The sequence below is a fragment of the Gekko japonicus genome, unplaced genomic scaffold, assembly GCF_001447785.1.
Source record: "Gekko japonicus isolate JY-2015 unplaced genomic scaffold, Gekko_japonicus_V1.1 scaffold176, whole genome shotgun sequence".
Lineage (NCBI taxonomy): Eukaryota > Metazoa > Chordata > Lepidosauria > Squamata > Gekkonidae > Gekko > Gekko japonicus.
In genome coordinates, this window is record NW_015160840.1 from 341397 (window position 1) to 361116 (window position 19720).

Here is a 19720-nt window from a genome sequence, read left to right on the forward strand (position 1 = left end):
GCTCCCCCACCCCCCCGGCATCTGATCGTGCCGGGGAGCAACTGCGCAGCAGCTCAGGCGATCTGTCTGATCCCGCCACCATGCGTCTCTTTTGGTGCGGATTTAAAAAGTCGCGCTTTGGCCGTGCCAATTTCCCCCATGTGACCAGGGCCTTTGTCTTATTTACAAAAAAATATATCTGTATCAACGGTCTGGCTGCATCTTTGATGTTAAATATATGTAACATTTTAAGGTATTTGCTGATCTTTGATCGTAATAAATCGAATTACAAATTATTATTATTTTTTTTTAAAATGACACATTGAACTGGGTCATTATTACAGCCACTGGCAACATTGGCAGGCTTGGTCTGTTGAAACAAATGCTGTTTCACTTTTAAGGTGCCACCAGATCTCGGCTTTGGTCTCAGTGCCACCCCTTTTTAAACTAGCAGTACTTTTTATTAAATTTTCTTCAAAGCAATCACTGATGCAGGGAGCCTATGTATGCAGCAGGCATTCATGCTGCTTGCAGTGCACACCACTTGTCCAAACAGACCCTGCTAGGGATGTGTTCGATTCCAGGTGAGGCCTGCAGGTCTCCTGGTGTTACAACTGATCTCCAGACAACAGAAATCAGTTCACCTGGAGAAAATGGCTGCTTTGGGGGGGGGGTGGACTTTGGGGCACTGTACCCTCCTGTAACCCCACCCTCCCCAGGCTCCACTCCCAAAATCTCTGTTTGGGTTAATAGCAGAGTGCTTAAATAAAGCTACAAGTGCAGGAGCGTCACTTCACCAGGTTACTCAGCTTACAAAACTACGCCGCCTTGAGCCAGTTCGCCCGGCAAGGTGGGATACAAATTGAAATAATAAATTAATAAAATAAATACACGGAACCACATTTTAAGTTTAGAAGAGAAATACTTCTCTCCTTATTTGAGAAGTATGCTTTTGGGTAGAAAAGAGTAGGAACAGGATAGAGTACTAACTTACTAGCAAGACAGGACTGAATGTCTTGGTGCGTGCAGGGAGAGAGATCCTCTTCATCAGAGTGAGAGAATGGAAGGAAGGGGAATAGTCCCTGAGAAAACAATCTGCATTTCGAAGGGGACAGTGGCAGAAGAGTAAAGACAAGAAGAAAGGTCAGCGTGCCTATCTAGATATTAAATACTGGGTTCAAGATGCATTGCAGTGAAAAGTTCTACTTTATTGAGTGGTTTCAGGAACAAGACTAATGCACCAGGGCAATAGCCCTGTTTAAATAGCATGCAAGACCCACACCCAATGATAGGCTATTTACAGAACATTAGTTTCTCATTGGTCACTTCCAGAGTCCTGGTGGTCTATTGCTCTAGAGCTCCAAGTTCAGCCAGTCTCTGGTAGATAGTCCTGGAATGTTCCAGACCTAATACATAACATTAGCTATCTAGCCTCTCTTGCCACAAAGTCTGGAGGTCTGAGATAGGGGACATCACATCTGGAACTTCCAACAATCTCCAGGTATTTCCTAATCCAGAGCTGACAACCCTAGCCCTGAGGTTTACCAAAGGCTCCACACATTCTATTCTAGAGACTATCAGTTCCAGCATGACAACGTCTTGTTGATGTGGATGACATGGAAGAGGTGCAGTTGCCCAGGGGTACAGAAGCCACTTTGTCACAGCTGTTCATTATGTACTTGTTGGCACAGATGTGAGCAGCCTCAAGAGCTTCAGACGACACCCATTCACATTCATCTGATACCATGTGACCAGAGAGTAAGGAACTCATTGACCCTAGATTTCTTCCCATCATGGGCCCCGTCCATACTGCAGGGAAACGACGGGGCGAAGCACGGCTTTTAAAAGCCGCGCCAAAGAAAACACGCCCCAGCGGGATCCCACGGATCCCGGTTGCCGCACTCCGTTGCTCCCCGGCATGATCAGATGCCGGGGAGGATGATACACTTGGAGGCGGAGGCTGCCGTACTGCGCATGCTCGAGCATGCGCAGTATGGCAGGGGGGCCGGGGATGCGACGGCGGCAAGACGCGCCGCCGATCCCACGGCCGGGATGACGCGCACCATGAGGATGAACCACCGAAGGTAGGTGGTTCATCTTTGATGCGCTTCATCCGGGGAAGGGCCAGATTGGAGGCGGGAGCGCGACGCCAGCCAGATGTTGGCGTGGGATCGCGCCCGTTTGCGCCGCTTCCAATCTGGCCCGCTCCCAGCCCAAACTGCCTCGTGTGAACGGGGCCATGGTCTTGTAATCAGGAATACTCCTGCAAAAATCGGGGAAAGGGTTGTGTTTGCAGTACTCTAATGTTGTTAGCCCTCTAGAGAAACTGGTTGGCTGTTGTGTGAGACAGGATGCTGGACTAGATGGACCAGTGATCTGTTCCAGCAGGGCTCTTCTTATGTTCTTATGATGTTGCCTCGTGGCACTGATTTCCTGCTTCTGAATGTGGAGGTTCTTAACAAGCCTTAGGAGCTTACTAGCATTAATATGTTCCTCTTCACATACTTTGCATTGCTATTGTTTTACACTGGCTAAGTATACACAAGAGAGCATCATGTAGAGCCCTTGGGGGGGGGGGCGAGATGCCAGATGCAAGCTGTGACTGTTATGCAACTCTAATGCCTCTCTGTGTCTGCTCTATAAAGTGAGCTATTTCTAAAATGGGACTTTTCTCCCTATATGCCTGTAATTTGGCAGGACCATTCCCATGAGCGAGGGGTACAATCCCAAAGAACATTGTCCCAATTGGATCTGAGGAAAAAAGACCGAAAAACACTTTCCCACTGAAAATGAAGGAAACCAGTAAGGAATAACACAAAGACTTAATGTATGTAATCAAACCAAGGAAAAGCATCAATTAGAAAAATATAAATACATTTCTGGGGGATCCCTAATTGTTATCCCCATGTTTCAGAGGCGGGTTGAGACCAGACCATTTAATGAGTTTGATGCCAAGGTGAGATTCAACTTGGGGACTTCCTACCTTGCCTTATTCTGTGCGAATTGCAGCACTGTGATGTTACAAGCTTGAACCTTCTGGATCAGGTCATGCTCAGACTTATACCATCGGGTAGTAATTGATTCTGATGTCCCAAACTGGTATGGAGTCAGCCAAACACTGAGAAGGGGAACAGTCGATCAGTAGCCTGCAGAGCAGTTTCAGGAAGGTGTAGCTGTGTTGGTCTGCAGTAGATGAGCTAGATTCAGCTCCAGTAGCACTTTAGAGACCAACAAGATTTCTGGGATATAACCTTTTTTGAGCCAAAGCATCTGACAAAAGGAGCTTTGACTCTTGAAAATCTAATTGGTCTCTGGAGTTGAATCTAGCAGCAGAATATGAGGCATTTCAAGTCACAGCCACCAGATAGCAGAAAAACTTCAGATTGGTTCACATCCTGGACAGAAAGAGAAAAGTCTGTGTCCACCTCAGAGGGCACCAAAACAAACCACAGACATTCTTCACATGCCTACATTCAGCTCTACTTGGAAATACAGTGGTGGGAACTTTGGATAGAATCTGGGCTGTTGCTTTAATCATGGAAACACTTGGATTTGCTGCATCATAACACTCAATACGCAATAACATTTCTATGTAATATTTCTCTGGAACACAGTGTGTGTTTGTAGACTGAATTCCATGATGTTCTGCCAGTGGGAGAGGGCAGTTTAAACCCGGCAGAGGGACTGACAAACAAGTTCAAGAAAGCCTATCAGCCATTCTTCCCTTGTTCTCTGGGGATTGAGACTGAGGTTTGTGAACCTTTCTTCTGTGATTTTTTTTTTAAAAAAAATGATTAGTTTTCTGACGCAGAGAGGATGCTCAACCCTTCTGACATTTTTTGGCTCAAATGTCTCCCCTCCAAACCGTTTCTTCACTCATGGAATGAAAAAATATAGGAACCTGATATTTTCTCCTGCAGATGAAAAAGCTATTTGGAGATGGGAATTTTGATCTGGAAAATGACAGGTGGGTTAAGTAGTGTCTCTGAACGTCCACACAAATATATTTTGCCCTGCAGGCTGTTTGGATTCTTAAGTAATCCATTATGAAACACTATAAGTAAGATATAGTTTAAGTCTGATTTGTCCAGGGTTGTGTTCAAAATTTATCTTCCTGTGAATATGTCATGTCAACCTATGGGACCCTGAAATTGCTGTGGAAATAAATCAGGTTGGTGTGAATACCCCTGCTGAAAGAAAGCCCAGAGTTTGCAATATTGCTGGGGGGGGGGGGTTTTAAAAAAATTGTTGGCTTTAGAAGATTGGCTATCTTAGGTCATTGGAAACATTTTAGCAATGCATGACAAAAAGACCTGTAGAAATAAATATGTAGCCAATCACTAGCATTTGCTGACTATAAAATAGAATTGGTCACAATGAGTTAGATCCTATTAGACAGGGGTCGTTTTGTAGAAAAAGAGCTAGGGGAACTCATTAGCATAACTCATTAGCATATGCCGCACCCCCTGACATCACCGGAAGTGTGTCATAAGGCCACCCCCCCCACCCCCAACGGTCCCGGCTGGCGGGAGTGCAAGGAAGCCCTGCGAAGGCCCTCCCTGGCCCCAGGCAGGCAGGGGTGGGGAGAGGCAAGGAGGAAGCAACTTACCCTCCTTCTTCTCCTGCCTCCTCCTGGCTGAATGAGGGCCAGAAGCGGGGCGGCCAGAAGCAGGGGGTGGGGCTTCGTCATGTGCCCCGCCTCCCGTACCTCACCCGGGGGAACTGCGATCCCCCACGTTTCCCCCCGAAATGACCGCTGCTATTAGACAAAAAGACCTGCAGAAATAAAAATAACTATTTGGATACATAGCCAATCACTAGCATTTGCTGACTATAAAACAGAATTGGTAACGAGTTAGATCCTACTAGAGGTTTTGTCGAAGTGAGACTGTGGATGGGCAGTGGGGGCATCAGAAAAAAAATTCTGGGGAAGCACAGAAGGGTCAAAGTATATTTCTGGGTGGGCAAGCTTAACAGAGGTAAAGATATTTCAGAAAGAAAAATAAAGTACATTTCATGGCAAAACTGCAATGCTAAATGTGTTTTCTCTGAAATAAATCACATCATTAGGCAATATTCATTGTTATATAGCACGTATTAATCAAATTCAAATTACAGTAAGGAAAAGAACTTTCAAACCAGTTCTAAGTAAGGATGTGTGCTTGGTATAAACTGAGCTGAAAAAATACCTGATAAATACCCTATCAGTATTTATTGGGTATTTACCCAGCCAGCTACTGAGTGGCCTACTGATTCAGCTATCTGAAAATGGTTGCCCCCCCAAAAAAAATATTTAGGATTTTTCGGGACTGCTGGATAGCCACAGTTAAAGGGCACTCACAACATCCAAAAGGCATTTAAAGGGACTGTGATCCCTTTAAATGCCTTCCCCTCCTCCACTGGAAACAATGGAGGATGGGAGCAGCTCTGTTTTGTTTTTTTTGTTTTTTTAACCAAAATATTTTATTGGGTTACAGTAACAAGCATAAGTACAACAAACAGGTCCCCAAGAAACAATGAATGATTTCATAAGTGGTTACATAATATATACCGGTTTTCAAGTTGTCTTAAGCAGCATAGTTCATATAAGAGCTGGTAATTGCTATCTAACCCAGCAATAACAGTTTGTATTTAGCATCATTTATAGCTTCCCAGTTAAAGGATTCAAAGGTTATTTTCTCAATAATAGGATACCATTTTCCAGTAGGATTAAGCAATTCACTTTCATTTTGATCAGTTGTATTAAATATTGAAACAGTTTCAAGTAAGAAATATTCCCAAACTTTAGATAGCCATAGGGTAACCGTAGGAGGGTGATCCTCTTTCCATTTCTTGGCGATAACATTCTTTGCAGCCGTTAAGAGCAAACATATCAGCTTTCTCTGTTTATTGGGAATGACACTCTCGGGCCAAAGATTTAACAGCATAAGTCGAGGATCTAGGGGGATGTCACAACCAGTAAGCTTCAGAATCTGAGATTGTACTTCTGACCAGAACTTGGCAATATATCTACAGGACCACCATGTATGGTAATAAGTCGCTTTCTCCCCACAGCGCTTCCAGCATAGTGGAGAGAAAGACGCAGACATATGTGAGAGCTTAGCTGGGGTTAAATACCAACGCGAAAGCACTTTAAAAGAGGATTCGAGAATCTCCGATGATCTGGATAAAGTACAGTGTGATTTCCATATTGAGGACCATTGATCATTGGTTATCTGTATGTTTAGATCAGCATCCCATGCTTTTTGATAACTGAGTTGGTTGTTGGCGCTGGCAGCTGATAGAATTTTATATATTTTAGAGATTAAACCTCGTTTCTTGAAGCTATCCAACATAATTTTTTCAAAGTCAGTTAGGGGAGCTTTGATAGCATTGGAGAAATCTGAATCTTCCAGCCATTGGCGTAGTTGAAAATATTCAAACCAATGACAGGAGATCTTATACTTGTTTTCAATGTCAAGCTTTGTCATTATTTTGTTTCTATTGATTACATCTATAATCCTGGTGACTCCTTTTTCCCTCCAGGTGAGGAACGATTGAGGTTTGAAGGCTGGTGAAAAGGCCTTCTGTCCAGTAAATGTATACAATGGAGACTGCTTGGAAACCAATGATTTCTTAAGTCCAAACCACAGTTTTAGAGTGTGGGATAAGAATGGGTTACTAGTATTTTTAATTGTTTTTATTGTATGTGGTGTCCATAAAAGTTCTTTAAGAACTATTTCCGTTTCCACATTTTCCTCTAACCAGATCCAATCTAATTCTTCAGAATCGTGATACTGCCTCATAAGAGCAGCTAGTGCTGCTGTTCTATAATAGTTGAGCAAATCCGGTGTAGCTAGGCCCCCTTCCTTCTTTGCCCTACTAAGCGTAGCGTGCGAAATGCGGTGATACTTATATTTCCAGATAAAACTGTTTAAATCTTTCTGCCATTTTTTAATTTGTTTGTTGGAAATGGTGATGGGTAAAACCCGAAAGTAGAAGAGATATTTGGGCATTATAAACGTCCTAATAATAGTCGTTCTGTCTAAGAAGGATAATATCTTGGCGTTCCAAGCTTTAAGCTTTTTAATATTTTCGTCATGTAAGTTAGAAAAATTAATTTTAAGAATATCATCTAGATTTAAAGGAATTTTGATTCCCAGGTATTGAATGTGGTCTTTAGCCCAATGATAGAAGAATAGTCGTTTTAGCTTAGAAGAGGTTTCCTTGTTTAGATGAATGGGATAAATAATCGATTTAGAATGATTTATTTTGAGTCCCGCTATGCATTCAAAGGTACGTAAAATCTTGTGTAATTCAGTTAAAGATTGACATGGATTAGTTAGATATAATAAAATGTCGTCAGCAAAGAGACTGATTTTAAACTTTTTATTTTTGATGTTAAAACCTTGGATGTTGTCTGTTTGTCTGATTAAGCACGCCAGAGGTTCCATGGAAAGGGCAAAAAGAATAGGTGAAAGAGGGCACCCCTGACGAGTGCCTCTATGAAGGGTAAATTCTGTTGAGGATGAACCATTAGCCAAAATTTGAGCTTTAGGTTGTTCATATATTGCACACACTGACCTTCTAAATGTAGGGCCAAAGTCCATATGTTGGAGTAGAGAATCAAGATAATTGAATTCCAAAGAATCAAACGCCTTTTCGATATCTAGTGTTAAAAGTAAAGAGTCGAGATGTTTGTTGCGTTTGCCGTAGTGGATAAGGTTTAAGGTTTTTCTGATATTGTCGGATATATCTCTTCCAGGCATAAATCCTGTTTGGTCTTTGTGTATGTATAGTGTAATCACCTGTTTGAGTCTGGCCGCGATAATTGATGTGAATAATTTGTAATCTATGTTTAATAAGGAAATGGGCCTGTATGACTTAGGATCTGATGGGTCCTTCTCTTTTTTGGGTATTAAGATTATATTTGCTTTCTTCCAGGAGTTTGGAAGGTGGCCTGATACTAGTATTTCGTTGCAGGTGTCAGTGAGTGGTTTACTAAGCAGTTGAATGAACGCTTTATAATACTCAGACGTGAAGCCGTCTGGCCCTGGAGATTTGTTTTGTTTAAGTGCTTTAATTGCTTTTTCCATTTCCTCATTATCTATAGGTCCTCTTGGTGTTCTCTTGGTGTTCAGGTGTTATTTTTTTAAGTTGAACAATACAGTCTAGAAAGTTTTGAATGCTTTGCCTGTCCGTTCCTTTAGTGTCGTAAAGCGATTTATAGAATGCTTCTAAAATTCTAATGATTTCCTCTGAGTCAGAGCTAATCTTTCCAGTCTTGTCTTTAAGACTGTGAATAAAACGATTTTCCCGTTGTTTCTTGAGTTTCCATGTTAGATACCTTAACTTTCTAGGGGACTGTAAAGTAGATGATTGGCGCAGGTGAAATTCCGATTTTTTAATACTAAGAGCATCTAAGGCTTCTAGTTGTTTCCTTGTATTTTGCAGGAGTTTATAGATTTTTCTACTACAGGTACGTTTATGATTTTGTTCTAATTCTTGAATTTTTTGCATAAGCTCTGATCTGACTTTCTTTTTGTTCTTTTTACAGAAGGCAAGGAGAGCTATACATTTGCCCCTAATTACCGCTTTGGAGGCTTCCCAAAGCGTACTTTTGGATATATTACCTTTATCGTTTAGTTTAAAATATTCTTGGATGTGTTCCTGTATGTCTGATTTTGCCACATTGTCAAATAAAAGCATTTTATTCAGTTTCCAAAAGTGTGAACTCCACGTCTTTTTTGAAAACTGTAATGTACATTGTACTGGTGCATGATCGGACCAAATTTGACTGCTTATTTCAGATGCAAGGCAGGCTTGTAAGAGATCTTGAGAAATTAGCACGTAGTCTATTCTGGAATGCATGTTATATTTATGAGAGTAAAAAGTGTAATCTTTAACTTGATGATGCTGATTTCTCCAGATATCAATTAATCCTACTGTCTCCAATATATTTTTAAGTTGCGTTTGGGAGTTACGTTTAACCCATTTACCTGAGGATTTGTCCAATTGCTCATCCATTATAAGATTAAGGTCACCCCCCACTATAATCGAACCGCTATGGAAAAGGTGTAGTTTAGTAAAACATTGAGAAAGAAAATTGATCTGGTTGGAATTTGGGCCATAGATGGCCGCTAGTGTGGCAGGCTTCTCATTTAACGTTCCTTTCAGAAAAATGTATCGCCCATCCGTATCTATTACAGATTGGTCCACCTTAAAATTTGTGGTTCTGGAGATTAAAATAGCGACGCCTCTAGATTTGTTCGAACCATGAGCCAAATATTGGTCAGAGAACCAAGATAAAGGGAGGGCTTTGTCTCCGTCCTTCAGAAATGTTTCCTGAAGGAATGCTATGTTGATCCTTTGCTTTTTCAACTCTTGTGCTATACGTTTAGCTTTAATTTTGGAGTTTAAGCCTCTACAGTTTAGAGATAGGACCTTTAATTCTGTCATTTTGTTATAAAAGGTAAGCTAAAATTAGACACCGCCAACACATTGAAACTATCTTTCATGTTGCCAAAGCAATAGGTATGAAAATGTATAGTCACTGTTATGAAAGAGAACACTGTCACCGCTTTGGTAAGATTACAGGACTCTGAATCCCCAATTAACCCAACATTGTACATTACTATGCTAAACTTGAATAGAGGTAAACATGCTAAGTAGCCTTCAGCAAGGTGATTAACAAATGATCCTATGTTTACTAGGAATAAAACTTTTTTAATTTTGAGCATTCCCTTATTGCTTGAAGAGAAACCGCTCTGTAGTCCGCTGCAACCTGGAAAACCTTTGAGTAGATAGTTTGAAACTGACATGCAACCAATTCTGAGAACCGTCCACAAACCTTCCGCCCCCCCTCCCCCTCCCCCCCAGTAACCTCCTGGTGAGGTAGAGACCCCCCCCACCCCCGTAGGAATGAAAATCGAGGTTACATTCCAATATACCCATAACCAAACAGTAGACATATGAGGGGTATTTCACCAAGTCCCTCGATCCCCCCCTCCCCCCACCAAATGAGAAAAATATAACCCTAGTGAACCAACCCATTAGCTGAGGTAAACACAACATTGCAATAGCATATACGATGCCATAAAAGAAAAGAAAAACCTTTTGTTAACCTACATTTGAATACTATTATAGCTTTTGTCAAACAATAAACACACAATCCAACTTGCTGAGAAATAAAGAGTGGCGTTGAGAGCTCAAGACTCAGTCCGTTGCCTGGCATGAACTCTGCTCCATTTAAAAGGAGTGGCTTGACTCTCTCTCTTTCTTTTACCACTGAGAGCTGCCTCCAAATCCATTTCATCCTCCTGAGGAGATTTGGGAACCTGCAGACCCAAGTCGTGAAGTAAGTCTTCGCCCGAGGGTAAATCAGTTGCTTCAAAAGTTTTTCCATGTGATCTAACTTGAAGGGCTCCTGAGAGTGCCCATCTATAACGCACTTGAGCCTCCATTAAGCATTTTGTAATAGGCTTAAGTGTTCTTCTTATTTGCAGCACCTCTGAGGGCAAATCAGGGAAAACCAGAATATTGAATTCTCCAAACATCAGAAAGCGCTTTTCCTTTGCTGCTTTGAGTACAGCATTTTTTTTACTTATATCTATAAATTCAACTAAGACATCTCTCGGACCTTTGCGCTTGTCCGCAGAGATGGAGCCCAACCGAAATGCCTTTGAGAGTAACGGTGCATTTTCCTTTTCAAGGACTGCTATTGTTGAAAGCCAGTTAGGGATGAAAGTTAACAGATCTTCAGTTGGTTCAATATGCTCCGGAAAACCTCGGAATTTGAGGTATTTTTCCTTTGCTCGGTGTTCCAAGGTTAGTATTTTGTCTCTCATCCACAGCTCGTTTGACTGGAGTGAACGTATGTCTTTGTGATTTGCTATTGATGTTTCTAACGCTGTGTCAGCAGTTTGGATTGTATTATTCATGAGAGTTTGTAGCGCCTCAAGCTTTTCCTCCATTGGTTTCATTATATCGTTCATATGACTCAAAATATCTTCTTTGAAAGAGGCAAAAATGTCTCTCAGCTCCGATCTGGTAAAAGGCTCCCGTTCCGCGGCCTCAGCACTTGCCACAGTTGCCATTTTGTTGCCTTTGAAGCTCGGAGCAACTGTCAGACCTGAGGAGAGTTTTGTTTCGGTTTTGCTCGGTGTAAATCTTTTTGGGCTGTTTTTAATCGTGGATGGGTCTCCTTGAGGCTTTCCCATTACCTTTCAGCGGGTAGATTCGTTTTTTCGCATGAGAGGTTTGACGGGGGAAGAGGGATTCTCAGGAGCTCAGCTACTCAGCGTCCGCCATTTACTGAGCCGACGCCCCACCCCCCGGGAGCAGCTCTGTTGAGTAGTGCAGTTTAAACCAGGTGGCAGGAGAGGGCTGCCCAGCTGGGATCACTGTGCCGGTGGGGAGCTGATGGCTCCTCACAGGCATAGTGATCCCGCTACCTTCTCCTGACACTTTATTTTATTTATTTATTGGGATTTTTTTTACCCCGCCCTCCCCGCGAACCGGGCTCAAGGCAGCTTACAAGGGGCAAAGCCCATATAAAACAGAGTAAAAGCAATAAAAACATTAATAACAATTAATCACAACAACAATAATACTCAATTGAAAGCGGGATGGTCCCCGGATGTATGCCATGATGGTAGACAGTCAGTTCTCCAGGGATGATGTTGTCCTATAGCCGATCCCAAGCAAGTAAGTCCGGTGGTATCAGTCGCGCAAAAAATGTGGCAGATCTTCCCGGGCCATCCTTAACCCAGATGTTGTCCACATCATTGGTGGCGGTGGTAGTGGTGGCCCCTATGTGAAAGCCTGGCAGAAAAGCTCTGTCTTACAGGCCCTGTGGAACTGCATAAGGTCCCGCAGGGCCCCAATCTCCTCCGGGAGCTTGTTCCACCAGGTAGGGGCCACCACCGAAAAGGACCTGGCCCTAGTTGTAGCGAGCCTTGCCTCCTGGGGGCCTGGAACCACCAGGTGATGTTGTGCCCCGGACCAAAGTGCTCTTGGGGGTATATGTGGGGAAAAGCGGTCCCTCGGGTAAGTCAGACCCTGGCCATATAGGGCTTTAAATGTAAGCACCAGCACTTTGAAACGGATTTGGTATGCTATTGGCAGCCACTGCATGTGCTCCCACTTGAGGAGACCCATCATCAGCCTGGTTGAAACTGGATGGAAAGAGAGGGTAGACCGGCCAGAGTAATTTTTTACAAGCGGCATGAGCCTAATGATAGTCTTATATCACTAGACTCATGCTGCTTGTAAAAAAATTTTAAATGTCTCCATGACTAGCCATATTTTGTTGCTGAGAAACTTTTTAGCATTGGCTGAATTGGACTTCCTTTTTTAGACTGTGCAATGTCTTTAGCACCAGGTAGTTTCTATACAAAGGAAGGCGCTAAATCAACAACTGAACTAGCATCAGGGAGTTTTGAAGCACTTTCCTCTTCTGAATTATCTAATTCACAAAAATCAGATTCACTACTGCTGGACAATTCCTCCTCCCAGTCAAATTCAAATTCATTTATTCTTTGTATTCCCATGACATCAGACCTTTTCCTTACTTTTGCTGGTTTTGTTAAATAGTACTCTAAAGATCCAGAAGATGAAGGTCCAGAAGATGAAGCTGGGCACTTTTTATTGCAATCCATTGACTTTATAATATAAAATAAAAGGAATAAGAGGCATGATTGCAGTGGGATTGACTGATGAGTAAATATTCCTAAACATTTCCAGTTTATATTTTGCCTTTTCCTGCCTTAATGCTCTGAGCAGGTATCCTTGATACGTTTTAAAGAACGGGGTCAAAAAAATCAGGGAAGTCATTATAAATTATGCTGATAGGAAGGCACATCTGTTTATCACTGAGTCAGCCAAGAAAATTTTTTAAAATGCTATAAGATAGATCTCCTAACAACCATCTCTTGCCTGCCAATTGTATTTTGGTACAATGCCAAAATATGTTGATTCAACAGATGCAACAGGCAGGATATTCAGTAGTCCATATCATTATTGATAAATAGTAAAGAGCCCAGTAGCACCTTTAAGACTAACAAACTTTATTGTTGCATAAGCTTTTGAGAAACACAGCTCTCTTCATCAGATGCATTATTGTAGCTTATGCTACAATAAAGTTTGTTAGTCTTAAGGGTGCTACTTGGCTTTTTACTATTTTGCAGCAACAAACTAACATGGCTAGCTCCTCTGGATTATTGATAAAGCAACTCTTGCAGGAACTGGCTTCCAACAATCCAACCTTAAGATTTCCCTAGACCATCCACACCAGGCCCAGAGCTAGGATTTTTTTTTCCCATCAAAGGGCATTAAAAACATTTAGGGGGCAGTTAACCTAATTAAAGTTGGTTAAATTGAAGATAATATAATTACCTTTAATTTAATTAATGAAGAAGAAGAAGAGTTTGGATTTATACCTCACCCTTTGCTACCCAAAGGTGTTTCAGAGCGGTTTACAAACTCCTTTCCCTTCCCCTCCCCACAACAGACACCCTGTGAGGTAGTTTGGTGTGAGAGCCAGTTTGGTGTAGTGGTTAAGGGTCTGGACTCTAATCTTGGAGAACCGGGTTTGATTCCCCACTCCTCCACTTGCACCTGCTGATGTGACCTTGGGTCAGTCACAAGCTCTGGCACAGCTGTCCTTGAAAAAGAGCAGTTTGTGTCAGAGTTCTCTCAGCCCCACCCACCTCACAGGGCGTCTGTTGTGGGGAGGGGAAGGGAAAGGAGTTTGTAAGCTGCTCTGAGACTCCAAGTGAAGGGTGGGGTATAAATCCAATCTTCTCATCTAGGCAGGGGTCATTTCGTAGAAAAAGAGCTAGGGGAACTCATTAGCATAACTCATTAGCATATGCTACACCCCCTGAGATCAGGGGCCCGGCGGTGGACCTGCAAGGCCAGCGGGAGTGTGAGGTAGCCCCGCCAAGGACCTCCCTGGCCCAGGCAGGCAGGGGTGGGGAGAGGCGGGGAGGAAGCAACTTACCCTCCCTCTTCTCCTGCCTCCTCCTGGCTGAATGAGGGCTGGAAGCGGGGTGGCTGGAAGCAGGGGGCGGGGCTTTGTCATGTTCCCCGCCCCCCTGCACCTCACCCGGGGGAACTGCGTTCCCCCGCGTTCCCCCCCGAAATGACCTCTGCTTCTAGGTGGGGCTGAGAGAACTCTTGACAGAAACGGCTCTTTTTCAAGAACAGCTCTTATCAGAACTACAGCTTGCCCAAGGTCATCCAGCCAGGTGCAAGTGGAGGAGTGGGGAATCAAACCCAGTTCTCCCAGATTAGAGTCCGTGCACTTAACCACTACACCAAAGAGAGGGCTAGGAAAGAATGAAAGAACAAGGGGCTTCTTCTTCTCACTCTTACGCTCCCATTGTCAGCCACCCCAGACAAGGCTCAGCCTACACCATGAGAAGGTGCTCCTGGCACCACTTTCCTTCAGGCCCCTCAAAATAACACACACGGGCCCAAGCTGAGCAGCAATACAAGCTCTTCCCAATTCACCCCACGCACAACCAGCAGGGAGGGAGAGAAAAGAGAGCTTTTAGCCTGGCTGATACCAAGGAGGGTTCAGAAAAATCAACACAGACGCTAATCTACCCTAATCCTTAGTGATTCCCCTTTTCCAGGATTGCCACTGGCCTATTGGCATCTTGAAGTGTATGTCCGTAGTACCCAAAAAAGGCCTTTGTTGGCTTAAAAGCTGCAGGTAAACCATCAAAAACCTACATCAATAAGATGTGGGTGCTCTTGTAGATGTGAAACTTGCCCTTCCTTCAAGTAATGACATGTGTCCAGCAATAAAGGGGGGTGACAGGGCTGGGGAGCTCCTTGTTTGGGATGGAGCTGGCCACCCATGCCACCCCCCTCTGGTGCCAGCCCTGTGGATTGGCAATCTTACCCGATTCACCTCTCTACTTAGCTCTCTCCCATGTGGCTTTTCTCTATTTAGGTCCCATGATCTATCACATAGTCTTTGGGAGATGTTAAAAGAGCCCCGCCCTCTTACACCAACACAAAAGCTGGTAAGATCCATCCCTATGTAAAGAAGGGAGAGCAAAGAGAACCAGCATTAAAGGAAAAGGAATTGATTACATTAACAGAACTGGAATATGCTTGGTAGTGTTCCTTTTAAGAGGACAGAGGGGAGTTGTTTGGGTGCAGAAGATCCATTAATTTATCAAACAGAATGAAGGACTTTTGAGTTCCATAAGCAATCCCAAGTTCTCACACTTGTGAATGTATGTACTGGTCCTACAGAGAGCCAGTTTGGTGTAGTGGTTAAGTGCGTTGACTCCAATCTGGGAGAACTGGGTCTGATTCCCCACTTCACCACTTGCAGCTGCTGGATGACCTTGGGCAAGCCATAGTTCTGTCAGAGCTGTTCTCTCAAGGACAGTTCTTGAAAGAGCTCTCTCAGCCACACCTACCTTACAAGGTGTCTGTTGTGGGGAGGGGAAGGGAAAGGAGTTTGTAAGCCGCTCTGAGACTCCAAGTGAAGGGTGGGGTATAAATCCAATCTCCTCCTCCTCCTCTTCTTCTTCTTTGCCAGGTATGGCTGGAGTGAACACTGTTCAGCTGCTGAAGTGAAGAAGCTTGGATGCCTGGATGGGAGAATAGCTGGAAATCCTATGAAAACCACCCTGCATTCCAAAATGGCAGAAAGGTGGGAGATACATTTAATATGTCAAATATGAAATGTTTATGGTCTCTCTCAATTACTGGAGGTTGAAACTTTGATCTAAAAGTGTGTCTGATTAGGGTGTTTCAAATTTGTTTTAATGGGAAGGAAATCTGGATTCTGTTGTCTTTTTCATTATAATTTTTGACGTTTGGGGAGATGTATGGCTTTCGTATGGTACTCTTATTCTTTTTTAAAATTATTTATCTTTTATGTTAAGATTGCAACAACCTTTTTCTGTTAGCAATAAATAAAGGATGATGATACATAAAATAATATTTGATAGTCAAACGTGAGAATGGAATTCTAATTGACATGCAACACAGTGAGAAAGCATTGTCCCGTGGGCCTCTTATCAGATGTTTTCAAAATCTCTCTGGTTAGAATGCATGCTGTTTTTTTGCACCCTGGAAGTGACACACAACTGAGGTTCTTATCAGTCATATTCTCCTTTCCCATTGCATACAAATGTAGCTCACTCTCACTTCAAAGTAAAATGAACACTTCCCAAACTGCAGCAGGACATGAGGACCATGAAACAGAAAGACTTATGATAGTGTAGGGGGAAGATTACAGCAGCAGTAGCCAAAGAGTTACACTATCCAGTCCAGGAAATGGGAAAACAACATCTAATGAGATGCAGATGTTGTGCCAAAGCACTGCTTCGAACTTTAAAAAAGTAATGTTAGGCTCTCTCTGTTCTGCTGGATGCCACTGCTAGACAGCTTTTCAAATAAGCAGTGGATGTTGGTACCAATGACACTGGGCTATACTTGAGTAAAGAGCAGTGAATTGGCTTCCCAGAGCTGTTGATGTCAGGATCCAAAGGACTATCTGAATTATTCCAGGCATTCACATGGGGTTTCTTTTGTGTGGGAGGATTTCTGTTTCTCAAACAGTTATTTCCCCCCAAGTCACATTTGAAAGTGAGGGCATTTAAAAATAAATTTGTGCCATAGGAAGAGAACCTGCTGTTGAAAAAAGCATCAACAATCATCACTGGGTGTCCACAAGCTCAGGAATAAAGTCTGTTCAGATAATGTTTTGGATTTCTGCTGCTTATGTTGGAACCGTAGCCAACTGACATGTAAATGGTGCTATTTAAAAATGTAGCATGACAAAACAAAGACAAAGTAAGTTTTAAGAAGTGAAAGATAGATCAGACTGAAGCTTTAGAATTCAACATGGGGAAAAAGAAAGAAAATCTATCCATGTTTATGTGGAACTCATATTTATTACCTTTCCTAACTTTTTTGCATTGTGGAAATCAAGGAGATTATGCAAAGTTCCACGGAGGTTTCTCATCCAGATACTTATGAGATCTGCTTAGCTTCTGGAAGGGTATGATAACCTTCCAATCATACCTAGGACTGTATAGAAAAATTGCTTTCTGCTTTCTATATTCACATGCCTTCTCCTGTGATGTCTTTTGATAACATGCTGTGTCTTATTTCCTGTTGCAAGCCAAATGGTGAGGCCACATGACCTCAATAGCCATGCCATAAACCCACATTCTTTCACACTTTCATGCCAAAAGCCAGGCCACTTTCTGGCCCACACGCAACTAGTCACGTAGACCATGAAGTAGCTGGAAACTGGGTCATATGACTGCAGGCGGGGTCCCAAACTTATATCTTATCCCCACATGCAGCTATGGCAACCAACAATTGGGCACACCCATGCCCACTCACAATTGGCTGATGGCCATGGCTAATTTGTGACTGGAATTGGGGTATAATTGATTGATCCCTATGGGAGTGACTCTCTTAGCTCTCCCTTCCTCCTCTTGTCATTGTCTGTTTTATTGCACCTGAAATGCTGTCTCTTGGAAAACAAAGACCTGCTTTGTGAATTGGACCTCATGGTTGTGCAAAGATGGGATTTCTCCTCAAAATCCCTTGGTACTTGGACTATTTTGGATGGATACTCCTGACTTGGTAACTATGAATCATTAATGTTTAGTTAAGGCATTGTTTATTTTTGTAATCTCTGGTAGTCTATGCTAAGCTCTGTAATGAATAAAGATCCTTCTTATTTCTAATTGTCTCTGGTGTTGTAACTGAATCCAAAGTCTAAGTCTTGTGCCTAACCCTGACCACGTAAGAGTGTGCATCTCTGGATTGAGTTGCTAATATGTTCTGTCCCAGATGCCAACTAAGGGTTTGGAATCTCTTCCTTAGGACAGGCAGGGACTAGTGAAAAGAGGTTCTGGTGGCAAATTCTCTGGAAACCAGAGAGGCTATAGACCATCTTGTGGTTTGTTGTTTAATGTACTGAAAAGTACAGGATTCCCTCTCATCCCTGGACTGGCCTGGGTGGGCTAATCCTGTACAAGGACTCTATTGAGTCTATTTTCCAATATGTTCTTTGGAACAGTCTGAATATCTTATTGGGGGCCCAAAGAACCCTCAAGCTCCATGACTCAGTCACCCTCAGCATCCACTCAACATGTGGTCTCTTTAAACAATGCCTGCTGGCCAACTCCCAATCAGCTGGGAGGCAGCCTGGAGCCAGAGGTCGGGAAGCAGGGCCGGCTCGCTTACTAGACAAACTAGACTTTCACCTAGAGCAGGGCCATCATGGAGGCGCCAGTGCTGCGACAGGTGCCAAACTGAGCCACCCTCCCCCCACCAAAAGCCCCCACCCCTGCCAAAAGCTCACGCCATACGCCCTGGCCACCACCACCTCTTCACTCCCCCCCCATTCCCTCCTGTCCTAGCCACTGATGAGGGGTCTATCCTCCTGAGGTGCCCTGGGATCTATGCAGCCCAAGGAAGAAGAAGAAGAGATTGGATTTATACCCCACCCTTCAGTACCCAAAGGTGTCTCAGAGCGGCTTACAAACTTCTTTCCCTTCCCCTCCCTACAACAGACTCTGTGAGGTAGGTGGGGCTGAGACAGCTCTTGACAGAAACTGCTCTTTTTCAAGAACAGCTTGCCCAAGGACATCCAGCCAGGTGCAAGTGGAGGAGTGGGGAATCAAACCCGGTTCTCCCAGATTAGAGTTCACACACTTAACCATTACACCAAACTGGCTCTCAGCACACCCAAACAGGATGAGGAGATGTGGGGAAAGAGAGAGAAAGAGAGAAAAAGATCGGAAAAGTGCAGAAAAGTGCAGAAAAGGGAAACTGGAATGATAAAAGGGTTGGAACACTTTCCCTATGAGGAAAGGTTAAAGCGCTTAGGGCTCTTTAGCTTGGAGAAACAACGACTGAGGGGTGACATGATCGAGGTTTATAAGATTATGCATGGGAAAGAGCAGGTAAAGAAAGAGGTACTTTTCTCCCTTTCTCACAATACAAGAACTCGTGGGCACTCCATGAAACTGCAGAGCGGTCGGGTTAGAACGGATAAAAGGAAGTACTTCTTCACCCAAAGAGTGATTAACACATGGAATTCACTGCCACAGGAAGTGGTGGGAGCTACAAGCATGGACGGCTTCAAAAGGGAATTAGATAAGCATATGGAGCAGAGGTCCATCAGTGGCTATTAGCCACAAGGTATAGCTAGGGGCTCTGGGGCAAGTGATGCTCTGTCATCTTGGTGCTTGGGGGGGGGGGGTCAACAGTGGGAGGGCTTCTAATGTCCTGGCCCCACTGCTGGACCTCCTGATGGCACTGGTATTTCTGGCCACTGTGTGACACAGAGTGTTGGACTGGATGGGCCTTTGGCCTGATCCAACATTGGCGTCTCTTATGTTCTTATGTTCTTAAACCACTAGGCCATTCAGGTTTGACCCAGAGCATATCACTGATGAATATACAGTGGAGGTGAACAATAGGTTTGACTAGATTTGATAGACAGAGTGCCTGAAGAAGTATGGATGGAGGTTTATGACATTGTACAGGAGGCAGCAATCAAGTTCTTATGTTCTTAGAGAGAGACAGAGATAGATAGATGGATAGATGGATAGATGGATAGATGGATAGATGGATAGATGGATAGATGGATAGATGGATGGATAGATGGATAGATAGATGGATAGATAGATGGATAGTTAGATGGATAGATATAGATAGATATAGATAGATGGATAGATAGATATAGATAGATATAGATAGATAGATG